The sequence below is a fragment of the Acinonyx jubatus genome, chromosome D4 (assembly GCF_027475565.1).
Source record: "Acinonyx jubatus isolate Ajub_Pintada_27869175 chromosome D4, VMU_Ajub_asm_v1.0, whole genome shotgun sequence".
Lineage (NCBI taxonomy): Eukaryota > Metazoa > Chordata > Mammalia > Carnivora > Felidae > Acinonyx > Acinonyx jubatus.
The window spans coordinates 12,711,530-12,736,589 of record NC_069391.1 but is presented as its reverse complement, the minus strand read 5'-3'; the positions used below and the strand labels follow the sequence as shown (position 1 = coordinate 12,736,589).

Sequence of the window (25,060 nt, the reverse complement as noted above, 5' to 3'; positions counted from 1 at the left end):
GTCCCATGCCTGGCACAATTGGTGCTCAGTAAAAAGGAGGTATTTTTATTATTTTTCCCCAAATCCAATGTTTGCCTCATGGAGGTTCCTGTTTCACCATTGTCTGGAGCAGGACAAGTAGAATTCTGAGAGGACAGGCTTATCTTAAGGCTCCCTCTCATACTCCAAGGTCACAGTCTGACCTCCTTTCCACAGCTAATGGCCCAACTGCCTCCTTCTCGAGGTCCTGCCTGAATCAAAGTTCCTGGTTTGTTCCAGCCCTCTTGTTTTTTTCTGGTTTCTAAGTAAGGACTGACACAGCCTACATCAGTGAGCAGCCAGGACTCTGCATAAGGTTCAAGCACTGTCCTCCTTGGTAGCCATGAACAGAGATAAAACCAGTGCCACTGAGGAAGCTTGTGGTACTTGAGGATAACTCACTGTCCTGCTCCTACTCTTGAGTGAGAATGTCAGTCTTGATTCTCTCTTCAGGGCTATGTGGTTATCCTAACCTCTAACTTCCAAATAGATACTGTATCTGGAATCCACCATCAAACAGCCAAGTCATGGTGGGTATCAATTATCACTTTAGCTTCAGTTTTCCCATCTATAAAATGAGGACATGGGGGCGCCTGGGTGGCTCAACCAGTTGAGCGTCCAACTTCGGCTCAGGTCATGATCTCGCGGTCCGTGAGTTCGAGCCCCGCGTCAGGCTCTGTGCCGACAGCTCAAAGCCTGGAGCCTGTTTCACATTCTGTGTCTCCCTCTCTCTCTCTGACCCTCCCCTGTTCATGTTCTGTCTCTCTCTGTCCAAAAATAAATAAATGTTAAGAAAAAAAAATTTTTTTTTAAAAATGAGGATATGAAGTTTGCCTTGTGTACTGAACAGTCCCTAAATATATACTTATTGTTTTCAGAGAAGTTAAAGCATGTGAAAATCCTTTGTAAATTGTATGATGTATAAATGCGAATGGTCAATTTTTCTTAGAGGGAGTTAATGACATTTTGGACAAAGGTAGTTGACAAATAGCTTCTTTGGACACTCTAATAACGTCGTAATTTCTATGCAAAGTAGTTGAGTAGGAATTTTGTCAGACATATGTCGTGATTCTATCTGTTGCACTTAATTGTGCGTACCTTTGCAATTTAGATAATGTACAATTTGTAGTCTAATAGTTAAAATGACTCTAATAATATCCATTTGTTAGGACTATAATGAGGATCTGATTTGAAAGGATATGTAAAACACATGGAATAGTGCCTTGTGCTATTCTTAATTTTGGTTTGGAAACCTAGATTGGACACTTTTGGTAACAGGGAATTTTATATGACTTAAAGTAGGACTCAGCCAATTACACCAAAAGCCTGTGACATAGCCTTAGTAATTCTGTTCCAACTTAGGGAGATTCACCCCCTTTTAAAGAGGAAATGACTGATATTTCTTTTCTGGTACTCATTTCACATTTGAACATGCTTTGACATTAAGATGTCAACTCCTTGAACATAAAGACTTCCCATTTCTTGGCGCCTGGGTGGCTCAGTCAGTTGAGTGACCGATTTCGGCTCAGGTCATGATCTCACAGTTTGTGAGTTCGAGTCCCATGTCGGGCTCTGTGCTGCCAGCTCAGAGCCTGCAGCCTGCTTCTGATTCTGTGTCTCCCTCTCTCTCTGACCCTCCCCCACTCATGTTCTGTCTCTCTCTGCCTCAGAAATAAATAAACATTAAAAAAAATTAAAAAAAGACTTCCCATTTCTTGTTCACTGCTATTATCAATATGGGACTAAGCTGTTTTTCAATAAATATTTGTTGAATAAAGAATAAGTGCTGTTTGTTTTTTGGAGAGGAGTAAACCTGGTTAATGTGAGGGTCTCATGTATATTGGAGCCAGAATGGGGCACACTCATGTACCAAAAGTTGTGAAAAATAAACAGAAATGTAGTTAAAAAAATTTGCATAGAAAGAACCTCACTATAATGTTATGACATGTTCATGAACATTCTCCACTTTTCCCCATTGCCAGCAGAGAAAAAACAACATGAGGAGGGAGAACCAGAGCAGCGTGTCCAAGTTCCTCCTCCTGGGGCTCCCCATCCAGCCAGAGCAGCAGGGCATATTCTTCACCCTGTTCCTGGGCATGTACCTGACTACAGTGCTGGGGAACCTGCTCATCATCCTGCTCGTCAGGCTGGACTCTCGCTTTCACACGCCTATGTACTTCTTCCTTAGCCACTTGGCCTTCACTGATGTTTCCTTTTCATCTGTCACAGTTCCAAAGATGCTCATGAACATGCAGACTCAGCAACAATCCATTCCCTATGTGGGGTGCATTTCACAGATGTATTTCTTAATATTTTTTGGTTGTCTTGACAATTTCCTTCTTGCAGTGATGGCATATGACAGGTATGTGGCCATCTGTCAGCCACTCCACTACTCTACTGTCATGAGGCAGGAGCTATGTATCTCATTAGTGGCTGGATCTTGGTTCTTCTGTTACATTCATGCCCTGTTGCACACCCTCCTCTTGGTCCAACTGTCCTTCTGTGATAATACCATCCCTCACTTCTTTTGTGACCTCACTGTGCTCCTGAGGATAAGCTGCTCAGACATCTCTCTCAATGAGCTGATCATCTTTACTGAAGGAGGAATTCTTTTCATCCTGCCTTTGAGTAGTATCTTGGGCTCATATATTCGTATAGGGACAACTGTCCTAAGGGTCCCCTCCACTAAAGGACTCTTTAAAGCCTTTTCTACCTGTGGCTCCCATCTTTTTGTGGTGTCTGTATACTATGGGACACTTGCAGGTGTTTACTTTTTCTCCTTATCATGGAACTTTAATGACAAAGACATAATTGCTTCAGTCATGTACACAGTAATTACCCCTATGCTGAACCCCTTTATCTATAGCCTGAGGAACAAAGATATAAAACAGGCCCTACAAATATTTGTCAATAGGGCTAACTTTTAAGTGACAATCACTAAATCCTCTTATTGCAGTTATGCACAGTGAGATACATCGACTAAAACTACTGTGTGATTGGCAACTCTGTGTAACTTAAAAAGAATATACATTCTTCTGTCATGTATGAGGTGTTGTCAATTGTCAACTAGGTCAAGTTTGTCACTTGGATTGTTAAGTATTCTTTACCCTTAACTTTTTCCTGCTTGTTCATCATCTCTTATGTGCACAAAATCTTATGCAAAACATGTTGCACAATTATAATTGTGGATTTGTTTCCCCTTTTAGACATGCCCAGTCATTGCTTGTAAATTTTATATACTACGTTATTGAGGACATGCAGATTTACCATCATGATCTGCTGCTGTGTACTGATTCTTTTAAAAAGTGGTGTGCTGAGGCTGGCTTGCGTTGGTTTCAAGCTAAATGTGAATGTCTCTTTCTGACTCCATATTCAAAGACATCATGTTGGTAGACTGAAATCAGCCATAGTGGAAATAATTACACTGTAGAAATTGGCAAATGCTACAAAACAAGGCTCCTCAGAGAGCCATTTTATTCATTTAACATACGACTGCATTTATAAATAGGAGATATTTCTCTTTATCTCTAGCAGCAGCTCTTGCCTTAATATCTCATCTACTTCTTCTGATATTAGTATAGATATGCCAGATTTCTTTTGGTTACTGTTTACATGGTATTTATTTTCTATAACTTTAAACTGTTCTCTGTCCTTATATCTGTGAGGTGTCCCTTGTTAACACTGTGAAGTTTTGTTTTGTTTTTTATATAGATTCATAATCATTGTATTTATGGAGAATTTGATCTAGTAATATTTAATTATAATATATTTGGATTTATATTTTTCATATTACTATATGTTTTCTATTTGAGACATCTGTGTCATATTTATTCTTTCTCCCTTTTGATTAATTAAATATGTATTTTGTAAACAAAGAAAAGAGGAGAAAAACAACAACAACAAAAAAACAGACTCTTAACTACAGAGAACAAATTGATGGCTACCAGATGGGAGGGGGATGGGGGGATGGATGAAATAGGTGAAGAGATTAAGAGTACACTTATCATGATGAGCACTGAGTAATGTATAGAATTGTTGAATCACTATATTGTACACCTGGAACTAATATAACACTGTATGTTGAGTATACTGGAATTAAAATTAAAAACAAATATATATTTTGTTATTCTATTTCCCCCTCTATTAACTTATTAACCATACTTATTATTAATATATGTTTTTCCTGTGCTTTATGTAGAGATGACTTCTTGCTTTCTCTTTAAGATCTTTTAATGTAGTATAATATAGATAACATGAAATTTATAATTTTAACTGCTTGAGGTATACAATTCAGTGGCATTTAGCACATTCATCCCCACCATCTCATTATAGGACTCCAAAAGGAAACTCTATGGAACATCAATGCAGTTGCCTACTTTGTAGCTATGAAAAAATAATGACAAAGATAGCTATGAACCAGTGTAGAGGGATCGCCAGGATAAATTGTTAAGTGGGAAAAAAGCAATGTATAAAGCATATGCTGAGCATCTATAACTCAGTACTTTTTTTTGTAGCTCACTACTTTTTGTATAATAATGAAGGGGAAATAAAATATCATGTATTTGCCCATTAGAGCAAAAAGAAACACAGGAAGAATAAATCAGAAACTCGTGAGATTGCTTACCTACAGAAGGTAGGCAACAATGGGCAAGAAAGGATGGGGAGATGAGTCTATTTATTTGTATGGTTTTGACTATGTTATCTTTTACCTAGTAAAAATTAATATGGGGGAAAAAACAAAAAAGAATAAAACAAAACAAATAAACCTAGCTATATTTCAAACTAATACCATAATTAGACTAAAGGGGAAAATAAAATACCTAATCTAAGTAATTCTTGAACACAGAATTTTATCTATATACCCATAGTAAAGAAAAAACTGTAAGCGAAGTTTTTAAGCTTCAGTTAATTTGTCATTAGAGTGGTATGAGTTGAAGATTCTAAAATTACTTAACATGCATTCACAGATATAGTAAATAAATAAACATATTGTAGAAAAGGGAATGACTTCTCACTATCAGGGAAAGGAGCTATGTACATGGAAAAGGAGAGGCTAGAAAGAATTCTATGGCATCAAACTGGAATTCGAGATATCAGTTTGAACTCATGGGTTTTAATATGTATAAATAGATTGAATTTACATTATAGTAGTATCCATACTATTCCCAGTTCTCCATTCTTTCCATCTGTCCCCTGACCCACTTTCTATGGGTAACCATCCCTTTAGTTTATTAGTTTGTAGTTTCTCTTTCCTGTGTTTCTGTTACATATATTTCCTGGTTGCATCCTCAGATCATTTAGAAGCTTTGTAAGCTATGAACACACCTCACGCCAAATGTGTTTTTTACCATTCTCCTTTAAAAGGGACCAAAGTTAACCTTCTGGAGAGGTCTCTGAACTTGAGAATACCAGGCATATACCCTCATCCTGGCCCTAACCCTAAACCTAACCCTAGACTTGAGAAAAAAATAAAATGTGGTATATATATATATTACAATATATGTTACACATATAAATATACATTACATACACATACACACTTATACACACAATGGAATATTACTCAGCCATAAAAAAAATGAAATCTTGCCATTGGCAATGGGTGGAGCTACAGAGTATTATCCTAAGTGAAATAAGTCAGTCAGAGAAAAATAAATACCATATGATTTTACTCATATGTGGAATTTAAGAAACCAAACAAATGAACAAAGGGGAGGGGAGAAAGAAGGGGCAAACCAGGAAACAGACCCTTAACTATTGGGAATGAACTGATGGTTACCAGAGGGGAGGTGGGTGGGACATTGGGCTAAACAGGTGATGGGTATGAAGGAGTGCACTTGTTGTAATGAGCATGGGATGTTGTATGGAAGTGTTGAATGTTGTGCACCTGAAACTAATATTAAACTGTATGTTAAGTAAGTAGAATTTAAATAAAAAATAAAACATAAACATAAAAATAAAAGGGACAAAGTTACTAGGAAAATGGCTGATTCCAGGACTGGGGCCAGGACATGACAGGATTATCCAAGAAAATTTTGCTGAGCCTGAAAGGAAGTGCTCAATGAATCATAGAGACTCAGGAGCCAGCATGAAGGAGCTCCCAATGACCAAATCTGGAATAGTTTGAGCTTCAAGATGAATAGCAAATGCAGTGATTATAACTCAAAGAATAAAAAAGAATTCATAAGTCCACAATATATATAAATCAATGAAAAAAACAAATGAATGTGGGATAAGAGAAAGTTCCTTCTCATATATAACAAATAAAGGTAAAAGAAATGATAGAATTAGAAAATCATCATTTTGCCACCACATTTGCAATAATTTTTCATATAAGATTCACCAATGGATGTTAAACATAGTGGGTGAGATTTTAATGAGAAAAAATTATAGTTATATGGTTTTAAAATACTACATGATTTAAAATCCAGATGATACAGATTAATTACAAAGGTTAAAATAGTAATTTTACAGTAGAGAACCTAGAAAACACCACCTTAACCAACTGATCAGGATAAAATCACTAGTTTGGTATCATGAAGCCAAGTTCACAGGAGGAGAGTGACAATGCCCTAAAAATGCCACCTCAGCACTGGAGTCTCATGTCACTTTAAAGAAGAAACAGCTGATACCAGTTTTCCAAGAGTCATCTACTATTTCTGCCACAGTGAACTATTATGATTTGTTTCTCTCTTGGTGTAATGAGTTATCTCTCTACACTCATCAAGATCTACACTCATAGAGGGCAGGGTCTTTGCCTTTCTTGTTTATGGCTACATTCTCAGCCCTTAGTAGATGTCCAGATACAGACTCAATGTTCAATGGAACAATGGATGAATAAAACAGCATACGCTCTCTTGCTTCTGTGCAATGGAGTCTTGTTGGCTGCTCTTGGGTGAGATGTTTTCCTGGAGCCAGATTTCGGCAGAGTGAAGATATGTGAATCCACAGGTGTGAGTAATTAATGAGTGTGGTTAAAAATTTATTGTTTTCCCAGAAAATTGCAGTTTGAGATGTGAGAGTCCTTTCTAGGTTTCTGAGATTCCCAAAACATCTTCATCCCCAACAAATAGAAAAGCATTACGAGGGCAGAGAACCAGAGAAGCAAGTCCAAGTTCTTTCTTGTGCACTCCTTTATTGGGTGGGAGCAACAGGGTGTGTTTTTCATCCTGTTCCTGGGCATGTATCTGACCCCAGCTCTGGGAGCCTGTTCATCACGCTGGACTCTCACCTCCTAAGTATATTCCTATGTATTTCTTCCTCAGCCACTTGGCCCTCATGGATGTCTCCTTTTCATCTGTCACCATTCCTAAGATGCTGATAAACATGTATATTCCAGAAGAATCCATTCCCTATGCTTGGTGCATTTCACAAATGTATTTCTTCATCAATTTTAGTTGTATTATAGCTTTCTTCTCACAGTGATGGCATATTACAGGTGTGTGGCCATCTATCACCCTCTTAATTATACCACCATCATGAGGGATGAGCCTTGTATCACCCTAGTGGCTAGGTCCTCATTTTTCTCTTATACCCATGCTCTGTTGCACACCTTCCTCATGGAGCAGTTGTCCTTCTGTGCAGGAGCTGTCATCCCCCACTTCTTTTGTGATCTTGCTATTGTGCTGCAGTCCTCCTGCTCAGACATCTCCTGCAATAAGCTGCTTATTCTCACTGAGAGAGGACTGATCTTCATCCTGCCATTGAGTGGTGTCTTAGGCTCATATATCTACATGGCAGGCATCATTCTGAAGAATGATTTGAGAAAGTCTCCAGAGCCTTGTCTATATGTGACTTCTACCTCTTTGTGGTGTTTTTGTACTATGGGACAATTGCTGGTATCTACTTTTTCCCTTCATCAGGCAACATAATTGCTTCTGTGAGGTACATGGTGGTCCCCCCATGCCAAACCCCTTCATCTACAGCCCGAAGAATAAGATTTTCTTATTTTCTTCAGAAAATCTTTAGAGCCAAGGACATACCTCAGTGTTGTTCGTTCAACCTTGCTGTCAGAAGTACTCATGGGGGCTGTAAACACGTCTCTTTAAAAAGTTGTAGTTTGGCCAGTTCTTATTAAGAATATTTTTAACTCTTAACCTTCTTTTCTTGGTCTCGTGTTATGCTTCCTCTCATATTTATGTTCACCTGATTGTTCTTTTTCCTTACCTGCTATCTGATTTGTGTGCATTAATGCTCTGCAGTGAAAATGCAAGCCCTCCTGTAACCTGATGAAATTCTCTGCAAGACTGTGAAACTTTGGCACCCATTTCTCTGGGCTTTAGGAAGTTTTAAAATCCTCATTTTTTTCTTTATAACCCTAGCTGGTATTGATATCAACACATATTTTTAATTTTTTAAAAGTATTTGTTTATTTTTGAGAGAGAGAGTGGGGGAGGGGCAGAGGGAGAAGGAGACACAGAAGCTGAGGCAGGCTCCTGGCACTGAGCTGTCAGGACAGAGCCTGACACGGGGCTCAAATTTGTGAACTGCAAGATCATGACCTGAGCCAAAGTCAGATGCTTAACCATCTGAGCCACCCAGGCACCCCTATATCAACAGAGACTAATCTGAGTTTTCACAGTATCATTAAAGTTCACTTATTTCATGTGTGAGAAATCCAGAAATTACCAAACTGCTATATATCTGAAAGACATGAGAGTAGCTATTGCATTAATCAAGCATTTAAATGTATATTTATTTAGTCCTCAGAACGTTTCTGTTATAAAGGTGCCAATATTTTTCAGATTTACAGAGAATCAAACTAAAAGCCAGGGATATCAATTAAGCAGTTGCCCCCCAAGACTTAACCTCAGATATGTGTGAATTCAAAAAAATCATGTGTTTAACCATATTACTTTATTGCCATTATTCTGATTTCATATATGATTGGACACTTTGGCTGTTTTATACATAAAGCATAGAGTATATACTCTTTTGTGTTCCCATTCTGTTTTGTTCTCTATAGTTATGGTTAACTCATTCTCATGGCTTTATCGTTTTCAATTGTGTCTATATTCCTTAATTTATTTATCCACTCTAGTTCTGATTGACATTGGGTGGTTCCCAGTTCAGAGCTTGTGTATATACCTCATAATGGAATTTTTGGAAGAAAATATATGTATACTTCAATTAACAGATAATATTTTAAAAAGTTAGACAAAGTACTTGCTTCAGTTTCCACTGCTCCCTGTAATATACTTATTCACCAACTTTTATACTGTCCATCTTCTCTACTGTAAACATTCTTATGGGCTGGTAGGAGTCACGAGTTGTGGTCTGAATTTGCATTTGTCTGATAACTCATGTACTTTTACCTTCTTTGCCCATACTTACTAGGAATTTGGGTATCCTTTCTTGTAAATGGTCTGTTCTTAGTCATTTGGTGCTGTTTTATTGGGTAGTCTGGTTTTTTCTTATTGGTTTCTAGGAGTTCTTCATGTATATGTAGATTCCTGGAAATAAGCCATTTGCTGGGAATATGTATTGAGAATATATTCTTTTGTTATGTGGCTTGCTTTTTCATAATCTTTATGGGTCTTTTGAGGAACAGAGTTTATATATCCTAACTTAGTCCTATGTATTGAATTTTTTCCCTATGTGGCTAACTTTATCTATACCCTATTTAAGAAATTTTTGTCCACCAAAAGAACTTGATAATATTCCCCTAAATTTTTATCTTAAAAAGATTCTTCTCTTGCTTTTAATATGTGTATCTAAAGTCTGTCTGGGTTCACTTTTGGTGTATTTTTTTTTAGGACTATTTATTTATTTATTTATTTATTATATAATTTATTGTCAAATTGGCTAACATACAGTGTGTAAAGTATGCTTTTGGTTTTTGGGGCAGATTCCTGTGGTTCAAGGCACAGACCCAAATTAATTGTATTCTGTATGAATATCCAATAGATACATATTACAATTTATTAAAAATGCCATCTTTCCTTAGTTGATCAAGTTTGCAACATAACAAACTTCTCTGTAGTCTATCCAAGAAAATCAATTTTAATTTTTTGTCCTGGAGCTCACTTATCACAGCCCAGATAATCAAGACTTATTGTATGGCAGTTATACTTACAGCTAGACACAAAAATGAGGTAAAAAGATAAGGTCAGGATAAATGATTTACACACACGTTGCATCTCAAAGGTAGAAGCAGTAATTCCTATGTATAAAATTCATAAAATATTTTTAGTATATTTAAATAAAAGATACTATTATAAAATAATACATTGTCTTGATCTTTATCATTGCTCAAATTTTATTGTCTTGCTTAACAGTAAAAATTACAATTGAAAGTACTAATTTTCCAAACAATAAATCATGTCCATGAAAATTGTATGGTACTGAGAGGCATAGATTCTTTTAATTCTTGAATATCTACTGAATACAAAATACTCTTGTCTCTCGTGTAGTGCATTTTGTCACTTTACAGATTTGGAAACCAAGCCCTAATTAAACTTGGTTAAATGATATTGCTAAAGTCAGAGAGTAATAGTTAAGAACATAAATTAAAAGTTAAAACATATAATTTGTATGAAAACATTTTTAATTTTTAAAAAAATTGAATGCACTGTGATGAACTGAACCTTGTATTAAGAGCATCTTTAAATAGTGCCTGAGATTCAGAATAGTGTTATCAGTCAAATATAGGAGGAGGAGGAGGAAAAAAAAAATCCATCCTTTCCCCATTCAAGGAATCAAATGATTGAATATGAGTTATCTTGGCTTTTTTTTCTTGAATTTCCATTTGAATTTTAGATTCTGCTTGACAATTAAAAAACAAAACAAAACTTGGTTTTTTATTTAGGATGGTATTCAAAATATAAAATAGCTTAAAGAGAACTAACATTTCAAAAATATTGACTCTCTAATCTGGGAACATGTATATATATCTTGGTTATTTTTATCTTTTTGTTTTCTTTCAAGACATTTTTTAGTTTTAAGATACAGGAATTACACATTTTTCATTCAAACTTTCCCTGGATATTTCATATTTGTATGTAATTTAAAACTTTTGCAATCATTTAACTTTCATATTCATTTTTTTCTACAATATAGAAATACAGTTGACTTTTCTATGTCAAAGTCAATATATAACTATACTAAATTCACTATTCTTATAATTTGTATATTGTTTTTTGTATTTTAGGTAAGTGATAATATTATCAGTGAACAATAAATGAAGTCTACCCTCTCAATATTTAGCCTCCTTATTCTTTATATCTACATAATGTACTGGTTAAAATTTCTGGTACAATTTTTGTTCTTGTAACTTTATATAATAAAATCCAGCTCAATGATTTTTAATAAGTTTACTGAGTTGTAACCTAGATGAAATTGATAAATTCCCAGAAACATACAGCCTACCAACATTGAATGACAAAAGAATAGAAACCTTGAAGAGACCAATAACAAATAAGGAGATTGAATCAGTGATCATAAACCTCCCAATATAGAAGAGCCCAGAACCAGATGGTTTCACTGGTGAATTTTATCAAATATTTAAAGAAGAATTAGCACCAGTATTCTTAAAATCTTGCAAAAAATTAAGAGAGAACACTTCCAAACTCACTTTAGAAGACAAATATTACCCCAGTATCAAAGCCAGCCAAAAGCACCATATGAAAAGAAAACTAAAAGCCAATATCTTTTGCACAGTGAAAGAAACAGTCAACAAAGCTAAAAGACAAACTGTGGAATAGGAGAAGATATTTACAAATGACACATATGATATAGGGTTAGTATCCAAAATATGTAAGAACATATCAAACTCAACACCCAAAAAACAAGTAATCCAATTAAAAAATGGATAGTGGGTGGTGGGGAGGGGTGATGGACATTGAGGAGGGCATTTGTTGGGAGGAGCACTGGATGTTTTATATAAGCAACAAACCACAGGAATCTACCCCAAAAAACAAGAGCCTGCTTTACACCCTGTATGTTAGCCAATTTGACAATAAACTATATTAAAAAAAAGGAAAGACAGTATTTACAAATAAGAAAAAAAAATGGACAGATGACATGAATAGACATTTCTCCAAAGAAGACATCAGATGGCCAACCCACACATGAAAAGATACTCAACATCACTTATCATCAGGGAAATGCAAATCAAAACTACAATGAGATAGCATCTCACACCAGTAGAATGGCTAAAATCAAAAACACAAGAAACAACAAGTGTTGATGAGGATGTGGAGAAAAAACAACCCTCTTGCACTGTTGGTGGGAATGCAACCTGGTGCAGCCACTGTAAAAAACAGTATGCGGTTTCCTTAAAAAGTTAAAAATAGAACTTCCCTATGACCCAGTAATAGCACTACTGGGTATCTACCCAAAAAATAGAAAAAACAGTAATTCAAAGGGATACAGACACTCCTATGTTTAGAGCAGCATTGTTTACAAAAGCCACATTATGGAAAGAGCCCAAGTGTCCCCTGATAGATAAGTGGATAAAAAAGAGAACACACACACACACACACACACACACACACACACACACAGGAATATTGTTCAGCCATAAAAAAAAAATGAAATCTTGTCATTTGCAGTGACATGGATGGAGCTAGAGAGTATAATTCTAAGGAAATAAATTAGTTACAGAAAGACAAATACCACATTATTTCACTCATATGTGGAATTTAAGAAACCAAACAAATGAGCAAAGGGGAAAAAAGAGAGAGAGAGAGAGACCAAGAAAGAGAGTCTTAACTACAGAGAACAAACTGATGGTTAACAGAGGGGAGATAGGTAAAGAATTGGTGATATAGGTGATGGGGATTAAGGAGGACACTTGTTGTGATGAACACTGGGTGATATACGGAACTGTTAAATCACTATATTGTACACCTGAAACTAATGTAATACTGTATATTAGCTATACTGGTATTAAAATAAAAAAATAAAGCCAATATCTTAATGAACATGAATGTAAAAGTCCTGAACAAAATACTAGCAGACCAAATTCAAAAGCACATTAAAGGTATCATAAACCATGACCAAGTGGGATTTATCCCTGGGATGCAAAGATGATTCAACATATGCAAATCAATTAATGGAATATACCACATTAACAAAGTAAAGAAGAAAAAACACATATCATCTCAATAGTTGAAGAAAAAGGATTTGACAAAATTCAACACACTTATGATAAAAACTCTCAAAAAACTAGGCATACAAGGAATTTACTTTAACATGATAAAGTTTATATAGGATAAGCCCACAACCAATATTATATTTAATAGTGAAAAGCTGAAAGCTTTTCTTCTAAGATCAGTAACAAGACTGGGATGCCCACTCTTGCCACTTCTATTTAACATAGTACTGGAAGACCTAGTCAGAGGAATTAGAGGTGATATTTATAACTATAAAGGTTGTTAGTTAACTTAAAGGAGAACAAAGTGGGAGGCATTTCACTCCCTGATTTAAAAACTTACTGTAAAGCTTCAATCATCAAGAAAGTGTAGCACTGACATAATAATAGACATATAGAACAATGAAACAGAATCGAGGGCCCAGAAATAAACCTCATTAAGGAATAAGCCTTATTTTTGTGGTCAACTGGTTTTTGACACAGGTGTGAAGGCAATTCAATGGGGAAAGGATAATCTTTTCAACACATAGTGCTAGGCAACATGGATATCCCCATGCAAAACCCTCAACTTAGACCCTTACTTAATACCATACACAAAAAAACCTTAACTCAAATTGGGTCACATACTGAAATATAAGAACTATAAGGGTTTTAGAAAAAAATAAGAGAAACTATGTGTTTCCTTGGGTTAGGCAAAGATTGCTTAATGATTCATAAAAGAAAAAAAATTAGAAATTGGACTTCATCAAAGTTCAAAACTTCTGCTCCAAGAGACAAACCGTTAAGACAATGAAAACAAAGGGGTGCCTGGGTGGCTCAATCAGTTAAGCATCTGACTCTTGATTTCTGCTCAGGTCACGATCTCATGGTTAGTGAGTTCAAGCCCCACATCAGGCTCTGTGCTGACAGCGTGGAGTCTGCTTGAGATTTCCTCTCTCTGTATGATTGCCCTGCTCTTGCACGTGCTCTCTCTCTCTTTCTCTCGAAGAAAGGAAGGAAGGAAGGAAGGAAGGAAGGAAGGAAGGAAGGAAGGAAGGAAGGAAGGAAGGAAGGAAGGAACTGAAAAGAAAGATACAGATTAGGAGAAAATATTTGAAAATTATGTGTATGATGAGGGTCCAGTCTCCACTTAGAATAGATAGAAAACTTCATACACAAATATCCCACGCTGTAGTGCATGTGCTGTCAAGACAGGAAGAAGAACAGGAAGAAGAGCAGTGCAGACACAGTGAGAGGTAGCATTCAGAGAACAGGTTGTGAGTGAATAAACAGTTCACATGGCTTTGATGCTGAACCGGGTACCCGACAGTTCTAGGCCACCTTCTCCTCTACCTCCTACTCAAACTCACCCTCCTCCTTGACCCTGGAATCCTGGTATTGCTGGTACTCAGACACCAGGTCATTCATGCTGCTCTTGGCCTAGGTGAGCTCCATGTCATCCATGCCTTCCCTCGTGTACCAGTGCAGGAAGGCCCTGCACTTGAACAAGGCCATGAACTGCCATGAGATGTGCACCTGAACACAGATGTGCTGTGAGATGTGCTCTTGGGTGGTGCTGCTGCTGCTACTGGATGTGGTGGACATTTTTGGCTCCTGGGGCTGAATGTCACAGACAGATATTTTTACATCATTAGGATCCATTTTCATTCTTTTGAATGTGGATATCCAGTTTCTTGACACCATTTATTGAAGAGACTATCCTTTACTTATTGTGTATACACTTGGCTCCCTTGTCAAGGATTAGTTGATGGCATATGCATGGGTTTATGTCTGGGCTCTGTATTCCGTTCCATGTTCTACATGGTTTTATGCCAGTAACATATATTGTTGATTACTATAGGTCTGTAGTATAGTTTAAAGTCAGGAAGTGTGATGCCTCCCACGTTGTTCATTTTTCTCAAGGTTGCTTTGGCTTTTGTGGCTCTCTTGCAGTTCTCTAAGAATGGAATGAATGGTGGCAGTGGAATATGTGCTTTAATGCAGGTTGGAGTTAGTGGTTTGGGAGTCTACAAAGGCTAGTACTACTCTATCTGGGCCTTTTTATGATGTATGGAGAGACAGATTCCATTGCTGGATTCTTCAGAGGTCAAGGGTGTCCGTGGCCCCTCCACCTTCTCATGACCAGGCAGAGGGGAGGCTGATGTGTCACTGATTTTAGGGACACTTTCTTCTGGGACCCTTTTGTCCCTGCATAGGATCCATCTCAAGAGGGAGGCAAGAAATTGCACAATGAGTTCTGTTGGCTTCTTCTCTAACAGAAGCTTGGGGTTGTGTTCCCCTGGGTCTTTTTCTTGTTGGTAAAAGTGAATCTTCCTGCTCGTTATTCCAGTGCTTGTGAACAGGAATGAAAGGTGTTAAGGACCATTAGGCCATAAGAGAGGAGTATTCAGGTAACAGCCAGGACCAGCAAGAATTGGCATCCATTGGAGGAGGGTGAGGAACCATCACTTGGCCTAGATACGTGTGTGTATGTGAGGACTAGAGACAGAAGGAGAAAATGGGTGTTTACATTGCTTGTGTTTTTAGAGGCTAAGTGACTTGCACACTGACCTCTATGATGCTGCTAGCCACATGTGGTCATAAAGTTAAATTTAATTAAAATTAACTGAAATTACAATTTTAGTTCCTCAGTTTCAGTAGATCTATTTCAAGTCTTCAGTCACATGGGGCTAGTGCTGCTATAGTGGACAATGTAGATACAGAGCATTTCTATCATGGTAGAAAGTCCTAATGTATAGTGCTAATAGTAGACCATGGAGGGCTGGAAACCTTTTGCTAATGTGTGCATGTGTGCTTGTGTGTGTTTATGTGTGTGTGTGTGTGCGTGTTGCTTCTTTTTATGTTACTTGTATGTTGTGTTTGACTATGTGTGATTCTTATTGTGTGTAGTGGGGATTGTGTGTGTGTGTGTGTGTGTGTGTGTGTGTGGTTTGTGAGTTCCCTGGATGACTGGATGTGGTGTTCATATGATTTTTTAAAAAATATAATTTACTGTCAAATTGGCTTACATATAACACCCAGTGCTCATCCCAACAAGTGCCCTCTTCAATGGCCATCACCCATTTTCCCCTCTCCCCACCACCCCCCCATCCACCCTCAGTTTGTTTTCTGTATTTAAGAGTCTCTTGTGGTTTGCCTCCCTCCCTCTCAGTTTGTAACTATTTCTTCCCCTTCCCTTCCCCCATGGTCTTCTGTTAAGTTTCTCAAGATCCACATATGAGTTAAAACATATGATATTTGTCCTTCTCTCAGTGACTTCTTTCACTCAGCATAATACCAACCCTCTTGCACTGTTGGTGGGAATGCAAACTGGTGCAGCTGCTCTGGAAAACAGTGTGGCAGTTCCTCAAAAAATAGAACTACCCTACGACCCAGCAATAGCATTACTAGGCATTTACTCAAAGGATACAGGAGTGCTGATGCATAAGGGCACATGTACCACAATGTTTATAGCAGTGTTTTCAACAATAGCCAAATTATGGAAAGAGCCTAAATGTCCATCAAATGATGAATGGATAAAGAAAATGTGCTTTATATGTAAATGGAATACTACTTGGCAATGAGAAAGAATGAAATCCTGCCATTTGCAGCAACGTGGATGGACTTGGAAGGTATTATGCTGAGTGCATGATTTTTTAAACAGCTTTATTGAGGTGTAACTGATACAAAAATCTGTATAAAGTTAATGTATACAATTTAATGAGTTTGGACCTATGCATATACATTTGAAGCTATCACCACAATCAAGGCAATAGACATATCCATCACATCCCAAAATTTCCTTGTGCCCCCTCTTTTTTTGACGTTAAAATAGCTTAAAATGAGATCTACTCTTTTCATGAATTTTGAAGTGCACAATAAAGTACTGTGGACTGCAGGCACTATGCTGTATAGCAGGCCTCTAGAACTAATTCATCTTGAATAACCAAAACTTTATATCAATAACAGCTCTACCTTTCTCCCCCTCCCCTTGGTAACTACTGTTTATTCCCTGTTTCTACGAGTTTGACCCTTTTAGATACCTCATAAAAGTGAAATCATGCAATATTTGTCCTTCTGTAACTGGCTTATTTCATTTAGTATAATGTCCTCCAGGTTCATCCATGTTGCACAGATAGAAGTATTTCCTTCGTATTTAAGGCAGAATAATATTCCATTGTATGTTTATACCACATTTTCTCTACCCATTCTTCTCATTTGGGTTGTTTCCATAACTTAATTATTGTGACTAGGACCGCAGTAAACATGGAAGTGCAGATATATCTTTGAGATCCTGATTTCAGTCCTTTCTGGTTTATACCCAGAAGTGAGATAGCAAGATCATGTGGCAGTTCTATTTTTAATGTTTTAGGGAAACTCCATTCTGTTTTCCATAGCAGCTGAGCCTTTTACAGCCCCCCAAACAACATAGAAGGGTTCCTTCTGCATGTTTTTTAAAGTTGTGTGTGACAAAATGTTTCATCTTAAGGAGGAATGTAAGTTAGTATGAATCCATGCAAACTTCTACACTTTTGAACTAGAGATGAGTATAGGTCAGAGAGAGCCAAAGCATAGGACCTTGGGTTTGTTTCTGTGTTACTCTGTGTGTCTGTTTTTGTGTCTAACACACTTACATATGTGTGGGACATAGCAATATGTGTATGCACTTGACTTAGGGAAACAGCCCCAGAGTCTGACTCTCCTCTTGTCTCAGCCCTAAACATAAACAGGAAGCTCTAAGCAAAGTCTTCTTTATGCTAAGTTGGTGGCAATTTGTCCATGTGGTTTGAAGACTACTGAACTTCTCCAGGGCCCCCAATTTTCTTCATTGACCTTCAGTAATTTCCAAATTTCCACTTTGGGGAACATGGTGTAGTTAATTCTGGAACCTTGTCTAGTTACTCAGGTGACTATGAATTCTGATATAACTCCTCAGTCCAATACCATCTGTAATATCTTGATCTTCTGGCCACGCCATTGGGCAAATTCTCATGTCACTCACATTGCTTGTGTGCTTAGAACTTAGCCATTTTGGGGGCACCTGGGTGGCTCAGTTGGTTAAGCATCCAACTTTGGCTCAGGTCGTGATCATCAAGCTATGCATTGGGCTCTCTACTGTCAGCACAGAGCCCACTTCATATCCTCTGTCCTCCTCTCTCTTTACCCCTCCCTGCTGGTTCTCTCTCTCTCAAAATAAATAAGTAAACTTAAAAAGAAAAGAACTCAGCTATTTTGAAGTACTGGAGATAAAAGGGGAGAGAGATGATGGCAGACATGAAGAAGTTATTTATTGGAAAATTTATTTAAAATGCAGTGAGTCAATTGCTGCGGATGAAGTAATCTTCAGGGGCCATGGTCTGGGCCTTCACTGTTTCCCTGAATGTGTGAGAGAGACCACAGAAGTAAACACATTTTCAGTAAGCTATTTGACTTTGCTTGATGGCCTATTCATACCTCCGTTATCTTTAATTCCTGACCTGTGATCTTGGTCACTCATCCTGCCAAAACAGTGAGTTTATTTATTTTTTGGTCACCCTTAATTCATTCATTCATTCATTCATTCATTCATTCATTCATTCATTCATTTATAAAAGATTTTATTTTTAAGTAATCTCTACACCTAACGTGGGGTTTGAACTCACGACCTCGAGATCAAGAGTCTCATGCTCTCTACCAACTGAGCCAGCAAGACACCCCTGACTATTATCTTTAGTCAATAATTTATCAACTCTTCCTGATATATTTTCCAACTTAAAGGTTTTTTTTTTTATTTTGGTGAAATGTGCGTAACATAAAATTTACCATGTAAGTAATTTTTTAAGTGTGCAGTTCTGTGGCATTATGTACATTTACAACATCACCACCATCTACTTCCAGAACTTTTTTATCTTCTCAAAATGAAACTGTATACACTGAAAAATAATTTCTCATTTCTCTTCTCCCTAACTGCTGACCACCACCATTCTACTTTTTGTCTCTATGAATTTAACTATTCTAGGATCTCATGTAAGTGGAATCATACAGTATTTATACTTTGGTGACTGACTTATTTTAGTCAGCATAATGTCAAGGTTCATCCAGGTTGTAGCAGGAGTCAGGATTTCCTTCCTTCCATTCCATTGTATGTATATACCACATTGTGTTTATCCATTCATTTGTCAATGGACACAGGTTGTTTCCATCTTTGGCTGTCATGAATAATGCTGTTTTGAGAAAGAATGAAATCATGCCATTTGCAGCAATGTGGATGAAACTGGAAGGTATTATGCTGAGTGAAATAAGTCAGTCAGAGAAGGACAGATGTCATTTGTTTTCACTCATATGTGGATCTTGAGAAACTTAACAGAAGGCCATGGGGGAAGGGAAGGGGAAAAAATAGTTACAAACAGAGAGGGAGGGAGGCCAAACAACCACAAGAGGTTCTTAAATACAGAGAACAAATTGAAGGGGGATGGGGGGACGGGGGAGAGGGGAAAATGGGTGATGGGCATTGAGGAGGGCACTTATTGGGATGAGCACTGGGTGTTGTATGTAAGCCAATTTGAGAATAAATTATATTCATAAAAAATGAATAATGCTGCTTTGAACATGGGTGTACAAATATTTAAGAACCTTGTTTCAATTGTTTTGGATATATACCCAGAAGTGGAACTTCTGGATTTATGATAATTCTGTGCTTAATTTTTTTAGGAACTGCCATAATGTTTTTCATAATAACTGCACCATTTTACGTGTACCAGCAATACACAAGTGTTCCAATTTCTCCACATCCTCATCAACACTAATTTCCTTCCTTCCTTGCTTCCTTTCTTCCTTCCTTCCTCCCTCCCTCCCTCCGTTTTTCTTTTTTCTTTTCTTTTTTCTTTTCTTTCTTTCCCTTCCCTTCCCTTCCCTTTCTTTTTGATGATAGTCATTCTAATGGTGTGAAGTGAGTTTGTGTATTGAGGGCTTATTTTGTACATGGCATGTTTCTTTAATCTTCTCAATGCTTAAGTGGCAAGCATGTGTATGTGTGTATGTGACAGACAGAGAGACAAAGATAGAGACAGAGACAGAGAGACAGAGAGGGCAAGCAACAATCAGGATAAGCAAGAACCAGATACAAGCTCATAAGCAGTCTGGCTGCAGAGCTATGCTCTTCATCAGTGCTGTGAGGCTGCTTACTCGAATGTGGGCTCCCCAGAGGAAGGGATTTATTCATTACTTTCTTCCTAGTGCCTATCACAGTGTCTCCACATGTGTAAAAAACAAAATCAAAAAAGAATGAGTTGTTCCTGATTTTGACTGAAGAGTTTGGTGTCACGTACTTTCTCCAAGTGACTGTCAGGGTTCACACAAATCTCATTGCATCCCTCTCACGAGACTGGACGAGGCATCCATATGTGAATTGCAAGGCAATATTTGCCTGAATGCTGACAGTCACTTGGAGAAAATATGTGACTATACAGTAATTTCTATGCATAGTATTTCTAAGTACCTGTCATTTCCCATTTCTCTTTATTCCTAGAGGAGAGAAAGCAGCATGAGGGGGGAGAACCAGAGCAGCGTGTCCGAGTTCCTCCTCCTGGGGCTCCCCATCTGGCCAGAGCAGCAGGCCGTGTTCTTCGCCCTGTTCCTGGGCATGTACCTGACCACGGTGCTGGGGAACCTGCTCATCATCCTGCTCATCAGGCTGGACTCCTGCCTCCACACCCCCATGTACTTCTTCCTCAGCCACTTGGCCTTCACTGATGTCTCTTTCTCTTCTGTCACTGTCCCAAAGATGCTGATGAACATGCAGACTGAGCACCTATCAATCTCCTATCCAGGATGTATTTCACAGATGTATTTTTATATACTTTTCGGTTGTGTTGATAATCTCCTTCTCGCAGTGATGGCATATAACAGGTATGTAGCCATCTGTCATCCTCTATACTACACTGCCATCATGAAGGAGGATCTGTGTGTGCTGCTGGTGGCTGGCTCCTGGATTCTCTCCTGTGGCAGTGCCCTCTTACACACCCTCCTCCTGACCCAGGTGTCCTTCTGTGCTGACAACATCATCCCCCACTTTTTCTGTAGCCTCCCGTCCTACTCAGGCTGTCCTGTTCAAACACCTCTGTTAATGAGCTGGTCATATTTACTGCAGGGGCTGTGTTGTCATTTTCCCGTTGACTGGCATCCTGGTCTCTTATGGACTCATTGGGGCTTCTATTCTGAAGGTGCCCTCTACCAAAGGTATCTGCAAAGCCTTGTCCACCTGTGGCTCCCACCTCTCTGTAGTGTCTCTATTCTATGGAACAATTATGGCACTGTACTTTTCTTCCTCATCGAGCAACTCCAATGACAACGACATGATTGCCTCACTGATGTATACAGTGGTCACCCCCATGTTGAACCCCTTCATCTACAGCCTAAGGAACAGAGACATGAAATTGGCTCTGGAGATTCTTTTCAGAAACAACATTGTTTTCACCAAGTGAGAATCACCTAATTGTATTACTTTACCCACTGACCTTGTTAGAGATGACTTCTTGCAAAATTGTTTGTTGACTATCCATGTCTCTTGCATTTTCCCAACTACTCTTTAAATGGACAGTTAAGTTATAGGACCTGACCCCTTTCACTTTGGTCATACCTAGCTTTTAATTATAACCCACAGTTTCTATTTGTTGAAGTAAATGAGATATAAACAAGCTCCTTATTTCTTGTTTCTTGTCTACAAATATTCAGTCAAGTTTCTAATGTTTAGTTTTAGAAAGTCCAGAATGCTTACGTTCTAAATGCATTAGCTAGATAATAAAGTGATTTTGATAGTTTGTTAAAACTTAAATGAACTTTAATTTGATTGTGCCTATGACAAGAAGTTAATAGGGGAGCACAGAGGAGTCAATTCAATTACCAAATTTCTCCATGCTAGAAAGATTATGATTTTCTGCTCTAAGTTGGATTTTTGTGGTGAGAACAGCCTCTATCTGCCTGATTAATTTTAATCTGGGAAAATAAGTGTTGTCTTATTCCCAAACAGAGAGCTTCTACTTCTGAGAAGGAAAAGATAAATGTGTGAATTCATAACTCATGCACACAAAAATATTTACCATGACTACTATATGCTAGGCAATTTTCCAAGCTCTGGGTGTGCAAGTTAAAAAACAGAAAGACCTCCAAATCGATTGCCATGCAGAATTTACATTCCAGCATTCCTGACCCCACTCATCATGCTCCTTTTTTTTTCCATAGCAGTTTTCAACCTTCTAACACACCATGAGCTTTACTTATTTCCTTTATTGTCGTTGTTTCTTTACTAGAATGTAAGCTCTGTGGGAGATGAGTTTTTGTGTCTGAATTAAATGCATAAATTTTAAGTTTTGTTTGTAGGTAAAAACTGCTGTAGGTAAAGGAAGCATTAAAGCGGGGAACAATATGATTTAACTTATAAGTGGAATCTAAAAACAAAAAAGAAATGAATAAACTAACAAAACCCAGAATCAGACCTATAAACACAGAGAACAAACTGATGGTTGCTAGAGGGAAGGGGGGTCAGTAGTGGGCAAAATGGGTGAAGGGGAGTGGGAGAAACAGCCCTCCAGATATGGAATGAATAAGTCATGGGAATAAAAGGCAGAGCATAAGGAATATAGTCAATGGCATTGTAATAACAATGTATCAGGACAGATGGTAGCTATATTTATAGTAGACATAACATAATGTGCAAACTTGTTGAATCATCATGTTGTACAACTGAAATTAATGTAATATTGTATTCAACTATACTCATTAAAAAAAAGGAGGGGGAAATGAGAGTTCTGGTGGGGGGTGGTGCTTTAAAATTTAATGGTCACTGGAAAGGTAACATTTAAACTAAGACATTAGTGAGGACAGGTAAGTGAGCCACGGGGATTTCTGAGGAAAAAGCATCCCAAGCATGAAGATCAGCAACTAGAAATACCCTGGGGTAAGATGGTATCAGGCCTATTCCAGGAACATTAAATGGGCCTCTGTAGCTATACAGGGATGAGTGGGGGGTGGGTGGTAGAAGATACGTTTAAAGATATCAAGGAACCACATTTGTAAGGCGCCTCAGGTCATAGTAAGCGTATTAGTCAAAACTCTCCAGAAAAATAGAACCAAGAGGGTTTGTGCATGTTTGTGGGAGAGAGGCGCATGGGGGGAGATTTTCAGGAATTAGCTCATGTGATTATGGAGGCTGGTAAGTCCCAAATCAGCAGGATGACAGGCTGGAAATCCAGAGAAATGTTTCAATTTGAACCCAAAGGCAGTTTTCTGGCAAAATTGCTTCTTCTTTGGGGGAAGGCAGTCTTCTGCCCTACAGATTGGATAAGGCCCATCTGCAGTATGGAGGGCAATCTACTCAAAACCTGCTGATGATTGAGAGGGAGGCAAACCAAAAGAGACTCTTAAAAATTCAGAGAACAATTGATGGTTGCTGGGGGGGGGGGGGGGGGGGATGGGCTAAATGGGTGACCGAAGGCATTAATGCCATGTAAATGGCATTAACGAGGGCAATTGTTGGGATAAACACTGGGTGTTATATGTAATTAATGAATCACTAAATCCTACTCCTGAAACCAGTACTACACTATATGTTAACTTGAATTTAAATTTTTAAAAATGTTCATCTCTCTTAAAAATGCCCTCATAGAAACATCTAGAATAGTGTTTGTCTAAATACTTGGTTACTATAGCCTAGCCAAGCTGACACATAAAATTAAGCATCATAGTAGAGTTTCATCTTTAGTGTGAGTGATTTGGGAATCCACTGGATGCTATTCAATAGAGGAATGGCAAGATCCTTTTAACATAGGTATACATCTATGAAACTATCAAAGATAAACCATCAAGATAATGAAGTTTACTCAGGCTTACCCTCCTGCCCCTCTTTGTTTCTCCCATCTGTCCCCAGGGGAACTACTGATCTTTTTTTTTTTTTCCACATTGATTATTTCCATCTTCAAGAAGTTTATCTAAATGGAATCAGCCAGTATGGTTTTTTTTTGTTTGTTTGTTTGTTTGTTTGTTTGTTTTTTTTGCTGCTGTCCTCTTTCACTCAGCATAAGCATTTTGAGATTCACCCATGTACAAATTTTTATCAATAGTTCATTCTTTTTATTGCTAAGTAGTATTCCATTATAAGGATATCCCACAACCCTTCTGTCCATTTACCTGTAGATGGATGTTTGGACTGGTTCCAGTTTTTGGCTATTAAATAAAACTGTTATGAACATTCTTGTATAAGTCTTTGTATGGACATCTACATTTTCTTTTTCCTTTGGGCAAAGACCTAGCAATATGCTAGCTATATATTTAACTTTTAAAGAACTTGTAAACTGTTTTTCAAAGGGTAGCACCATTTTACACTGTCACCAGCCATGTATGAGAGTTACAGTTTCTTCATATCTTCAACGACATTGGATAGCAGTTTTAGACATTCTGATAGGTGTGTAGTGCTATCTCATTGCAGTTTAATTTGTATTTTCCTTATTAATTGTAATAGGTCAACTTATAAGATATCAGAAAGCTTATTTTATATAAGTTTGGCTTAAACTCACCTTTCATGAATGGTTGAGATAAAAGGCTTATGTAGTTCCCTATTAGGGTTATCAGTAATTACTAACCGCCTTATCTCACTTCTGTGACCTTGCGGGCTTACTAAATAAATAGATAACTTAGGATGCAAAACGCTCCCCCACCCCCTCTACCAAGATCTGGCCTAGGCAAGACCAACATGTAAAAAGTCACTACTCAAAGCCCTACAGCATCTCAGTTGTCTAACTATGATTGGTCATATTAAACCCTCTTAGGACAAAGACCTTTAAAATTTATAGGTTCCCGCCAAACCTAACTTCTGTGTGTCACAATATAATTGGCTGCCATGAAATGCTGTAAATTGTAATTGGTTAACCAAATAATGATGTATTCTGACTTGCTAAAATCAATATAAGCCCGCTGCTGCCTTTGTTCAGGGCCATC

General features: G+C 37.8%; 1 protein-coding gene, 1 non-coding gene and 2 pseudogenes across 4 annotated transcripts in view; 2 read left to right on the top strand and 2 right to left on the bottom strand.

Annotated features, from left to right (window-relative positions):
- The window catches only part of LOC106965928 (olfactory receptor 1L8-like), a 412,015-nt gene that overhangs the window by 14,063 nt on the left and 372,892 nt on the right, over positions 1-25,060 (bottom strand). Inside the window, exon 6 of one of the 3 annotated variants that reach the window (XM_053204662.1) lies at positions 10,094-10,180. The exons of the other annotated variants lie outside the window; for them this stretch is intronic. The gene's annotated coding sequence lies outside the window, so the exon portion shown is untranslated. The remainder of the gene's footprint in view (positions 1-10,093; positions 10,181-25,060) is intronic. 3 annotated transcript variants of the gene reach the window in all.
- LOC106965639 (olfactory receptor 1J4-like) lies at positions 2,016-7,986 on the top strand (annotated as a pseudogene).
- Positions 18,708-18,782, bottom strand: TRNAK-CUU (transfer RNA lysine (anticodon CUU)). The gene has a single exon. It is a non-coding gene; the product is annotated as a tRNA-Lys (tRNA).
- LOC106965648 (olfactory receptor 1J4-like) lies at positions 20,613-21,673 on the top strand (annotated as a pseudogene).